The sequence below is a fragment of the Squalius cephalus genome (genome assembly GCF_949319135.1).
Source record: "Squalius cephalus genome assembly, chromosome: 2".
Taxonomy (NCBI): Eukaryota; Metazoa; Chordata; class Actinopteri; order Cypriniformes; family Leuciscidae; genus Squalius; species Squalius cephalus.
In genome coordinates, this window is record NC_137123.1 from 17,780,428 (window position 1) to 17,786,427 (window position 6,000).

The window sequence follows — 6,000 nt, forward strand, 5'->3', positions numbered from 1 at the left end:
CAGATTTAATTTAGACTTTTACTCACATTTAAACATTGATCAACGAACATAAACAGAAGCTCAACTGAACCTGCTTGAGGCATGGGAACAAACCTCATTGGTTCTTGCTGAAGCTCAAACGTGCTGCGTAACACGAGAATGAACCTCATTGGTTCTTGCTGAAGCTCAAACGTGATGCGTAACATGAGAATGAACCTCATTGGTTCTTGCTGAAGCTCAAACGTGATGCGTAACATGAGAATGAACCTCATTGGTTCTTGCTGAAGCTCAAACGTGATGCGTAACATGAGAATGAACCTCATTGGTTCTTGCTGAAGCTCAAACGTGATGCGTAACACGAGAATGAACCTCATTGGTTCCTGCTGAAGCTCAAACGTGATGCGTAACGCGAGAATGAACCTTATTGGTTCTTGCTGAAGCTCAAACGTGATGCGTAACATGAGAATGAACCTCATTGGTTCTTGTTGAAGTTCAAACGTGATGCGTAACACGAGGATGAACCTCATTGGTTCCTGCTGAAGCTCAAACGTGATGCGTAACATGAGAATGAACCTCATTGGTTCCTGCTGAAGCTCAAACGTGATGCGTAACACGAGGATGAACCTCATTGGTTCCTGCTGAAGCTCAAACGTGATGCGTAACACGAGAATGAACCTCATTGGTTCTTGCTGAAGCTCAAATGCGCTGCTTAACACAAGGATGAACCTCATTGGTTCTTGCTGAAGCTCAAACTTGATGCGTAACATGAGAATGAACCTCATTGGTTCCTGCTGAAGCTCAAACATGATGCGTAACACGAGGATGAACCTCATTGGTTCCTGCTGAAGCTCAAACGTGATGCGTAACACGAGGATGAACCTCATTGGTTCCTGCTGAAGCTCAAACGTGATGCGTAACACGAGGATGGACCTCATTGGTTCCTGCTGAAGCTCAAACGTGATGCGTAACACGAGGATGGACCTCATTGGTTCCTGCTGAAGCTCAAACGTGATGCTTAATACAAGGATGAACCTCATTGGTTCCTGCTGAAGCTCAAACGTGATGCTTAATACAAGGATGAACCTCATTGGTTCTTGCTGAAGCTCAAACTTGATGCGTAACACGAAAATGAACCTCATTGGTTCCTGCTGAAGCTCAAACGTGATGCGTAACACGAGAATGAACCTCATTGGTTCTTGCTGAAGCTCAAAATTGATGTGTAACACGAGAATGAACCTCATTGGTTCCTGCTGAAGCTCAAACGTGATGCGTAACACGAGAATGAACCTCATTGGTTCTTGCTGAAGCTCAAACGTGATGCGTAACACGAGAATGAACCTCATTGGTTCTTGCTGAAGCTCAAACTTGATGCGTAACACGAGAATGGACCTCATTGGTTCTTGCTGAAGCTCAAACTTGATGTGTAACACGAGAATGAACCTCATTGGTTCTTGCTGAAGCTCAAACGTGATGCGTAACACGAAAATGAACCTCATTGGTTCTTGCTGAAGCTCAAATTTGATGTGTAACACGAGAATGAACCTCATTGGTTCCTGCTGAAGCTCAAACGTGATGCGTAACACGAGAATGAACCTCATTGGTTCTTGCTGAAGCTCAAACGTGATGCGTAACACAAGATGAACCTCATTGGTTCTTGCTGAAGCTCAAACTTGATGCGTAACACGAGAATGAACCTCATTGGTTCTTGCTGAAGCTCAAACTTGATGCGTAACATGAGAATGAACCTCATTGGTTCTTGCTGAAGCTCAAACGTGATGCGTAACACGAGAATGAACCTCATTGGTTCTTGCTGAAGCTCAAACTTGATGCGTAACACGAGAATGAACCTCATTGGTTCTTGCTGAAGCTCAAACATGCTGCGTAACACGAGAATGAACCTCATTGGTTCTTGCTGAAGCTCAAACGTGATGCGTAACACGATAATGAACCTCATTGGTTCTTGCTGAAGCTCAAACGTGCTGCGTAACACGAGAATGAACCTCATTGGTTCCTGCTGAAGCTCAAACGTGATGCGTAACACAAGAATGAACCTCATTGGTTCTTGCTGAAGCTCAAACGTGCTGCGTAACACGAGAATGAACCTCATTGGTTCCTGCTGAAGCTCAAACGTGCTGCGTAACACTAGAATGAACCACATTGGTTCCTGCTGAAGCTCAAACGTGATGCGTAACACAAGAATGAACCTCATTGGTTCTTGCTGAAGCTCAAACTTGATGCGTAACACGAAAATGAACCTCATTGGTTCTTGCTGAAGCTCAAACGTGATGTGTAACATGAGAATGAACCTCATTGGTTCTTGCTGAAGCTCAAACTTGATGTGTAACACGAGAATGAACCTCATTGGTTCCTGCTGAAGCTCAAACGTGATGCGTAACACGAGAATGAACCTCATTGGTTCCTGCTGAAGCTCAAACGTGATGCGTAACACGAGAATGAACCTCATTGGTTCTTGCTGAAGCTCAAACGTCATGTGTAACACGAGAATGAACCTCATTGGTTCCTGCTGAAGCTCAAACGTGATGCGTAACACGAGGATGAACCTCATTGGTTCTTGCTGAAGCTCAAACTTGATGTGTAACACGAGAATGAACCTCATTGGTTCTTGCTGAAGCTCAAACTTGATGTGTAACATGAGAATGAACCTCATTGGTTCTTGCTGAAGCTCAAACTTGATGCGTAACACGAGAATGAACCTCATTGGTTCTTGCTGAAGCTCAAACGTGATGCGTAACACGAAAATGAACCTCATTGGTTCCTGCTGAAGCTCAAACGTGATGCGTAACACGAGAATGAACCTCATTGGTTCCTGCTGAAGCTCAAACGTGATGCGTAACACGAGAATGAACCTCATTGGTTCTTGCTGAAGCTCAAACGTGATGCGTAACACGAGAATGAACCTCATTGGTTCCTACTGAAGCTCAAAAGTGCTGCGTAACACAAGAATGAACCTCATTGGTTCTTGCTGAAGCTCAAACTTGATGCGTAACACGAGAATGAACCTCATTGGTTCTTGCTGAAGCTCAAACTTGATGTGTAACACGAGAATGAACCTCATTGGTTCTTGCTGAAGCTCAAACTTGATGCGTAACACGAGAATGAACCTCATTGGTTCTTGCTGAAGCTCAAACGTGATGCGTAACACGAGAATGAACCTCATTGGTTCCTGCTGAAGCTCAAACGTGCTGCGTAACACAAGAATGAACCTCATTGGTTCTTGCTGAAGCTCAAACTTGATGCGTAACACGAGAATGAACCTCATTGGTTCTTGCTGAAGCTCAAACTTGATGTGTAACACGAGAATGAACCTCATTGGTTCTTGCTGAAGCTCAAACTTGATGCGTAACATGAGAATGAACCTCATTGGTTCTTGCTGAAGCTCAAACTTGATGTGTAACACGAGAATGAACCTCATTGGTTCTTGCTGAAGCTCAAACGTGATGCGTAACACGAGAATGAACCTCATTGGTTCTTGCTGAAGCTCAAACTTGATGCGTAACACGAGAATGAACCTCATTGGTTCTTGCTGAAGCTCAAACGTGATGCGTAACACGAGAATGAACCTCATTGGTTCCTGCTGAAGCTCAAACGTGCTGCGTAACACAAGAATGAACCTCATTGGTTCTTGCTGAAGCTCAAACTTGATGCGTAACACGAGAATGAACCTCATTGGTTCTTGCTGAAGCTCAAACTTGATGTGTAACACGAGAATGAACCTCATTGGTTCTTGCTGAAGCTCAAACTTGATGCGTAACACAAGAATGAACCTCATTGGTTCTTGCTGAAGCTCAAACTTGATGTGTAACACGAGAATGAACCTCATTGGTTCTTGCTGAACCTCATTGGTTCTTGCTGAAGAACCACGAAAATGAACCTCATTGGTTCTTGCTGAAGCTCAAACTTGATGTGTAACACGAGAATGAACCTCATTGGTTCTTGCTGAAGCTCAAACTTGATGCGTAACACGAGAATGAACCTCATTGGTTCTTGCTGAAGCTCAAACGTGATGCGTAACACGAAAATGAACCTCATTGGTTCCTGCTGAAGCTCAAACGTGATGCGTAACACGAGAATGAACCTCATTGGTTCCTGCTGAAGCTCAAACGTGATGCGTAACACGAGAATGAACCTCATTGGTTCTTGCTGAAGCTCAAACGTGATGCGTAACACGAGAATGAACCTAATTGGTTCCTGCTGAAGCTCAAAAGTGCTGCGTAACACAAGAATGAACCTCATTGGTTCTTGCTGAAGCTCAAACTTGATGTGTAACACGAAAATGAACCTCATTGGTTCTTGCTGAAGCTCAAACTTGATGCGTAACACGAGAATGAACCTCATTGGTTCTTGCTGAAGCTCAAACTTGATGCGTAACACGAGAATGAACCTCATTGGTTCCTGCTGAAGCTCAAAAGTGCTGCGTAACACAAGAATGAACCTCATTGGTTCTTGCTGAAGCTCAAACGTGATGCGTAACACGAGAATGAACCTCATTGGTTCCTGCTGAAGCTCAAAAGTGCTGCGTAACACAAGAATGAACCTCATTGGTTCTTGCTGAAGCTCAAACGTGATGCGTAACACGAAAATGAACCTCATTGGTTCTTGCTGAAGCTCAAACTTGATGTGTAACACGAGAATGAACCTCATTGGTTCTTGCTGAAGCTCAAACTTGATGCGTAACACAAGAATGAACCTCATTGGTTCTTGCTGAAGCTCAAACGTGATGCGTAACACGAAAATTAACCTCATTGGTTCCTGCTGAAGCTCAAAAGTGCTGCGTAACACAAGAATGAACCTCATTGGTTCCTGCTGAAGCTCAAAAGTGCTGCGTAACACAAGAATGAACCTCATTGGTTCTTGCTGAAGCTCAAACTTGATGTGTAACACGAGAATGAACCTCATTGGTTCTTGCTGAAGCTCAAACTTGATGTGTAACACGAAAATGAACCTCATTGGTTCTTGCTGAAGCTCAAACGTGATGCGTAACACGAAGATTAACCTCATTGGTTCCTGCTGAAGCTCAAATGCGCTGCTTAACACAAGGATGAACCTCATTGGTTCTTGCTGAAGCTCAAACTTGATGCGTAACACGAGAATGAACCTCATTGGTTCTTGCTGAAGCTCAAACGTGATGCGTAACACGAGAATGAACCTCATTGGTTCCTGCTGAAGCTCAAACGTGCTGCGTAACACAAGAATGAACCTCATTGGTTCTTGCTGAAGCTCAAACTTGATGCGTAACACGAGAATGAACCTCATTGGTTCTTGCTGAAGCTCAAACTTGATGTGTAACACGAGAATGAACCTCATTGGTTCTTGCTGAAGCTCAAACTTGATGCGTAACACAAGAATGAACCTCATTGGTTCTTGCTGAAGCTCAAACTTGATGTGTAACACGAGAATGAACCTCATTGGTTCTTGCTGAAGCTCAAACGTGATGCGTAACACGAGAATGAACCTCATTGGTTCCTGCTGAAGCTCAAAAGTGCTGCGTAACACAAGAATGAACCTCATTGGTTCTTGCTGAAGCTCAAACTTGATGTGTAACACGAGAATGAACCTCATTGGTTCTTGCTGAAGCTCAAACTTGATGTGTAACACGAAAATGAACCTCATTGGTTCTTGCTGAAGCTCAAACTTGATGTGTAACACGAGAATGAACCTCATTGGTTCTTGCTGAAGCTCAAACTTGATGCGTAACACGAGAATGAACCTCATTGGTTCTTGCTGAAGCTCAAACGTGATGCGTAACACGAAAATGAACCTCATTGGTTCCTGCTGAAGCTCAAACGTGATGCGTAACACGAGAATGAACCTCATTGGTTCCTGCTGAAGCTCAAACGTGATGCGTAACACGAGAATGAACCTCATTGGTTCTTGCTGAAGCTCAAACGTGATGCGTAACACGAGAATGAACCTAATTGGTTCCTGCTGAAGCTCAAAAGTGCTGCGTAACACAAGAATGAACCTCATTGGTTCTTGCTGAAGCTCAAACTTGATGTGTAA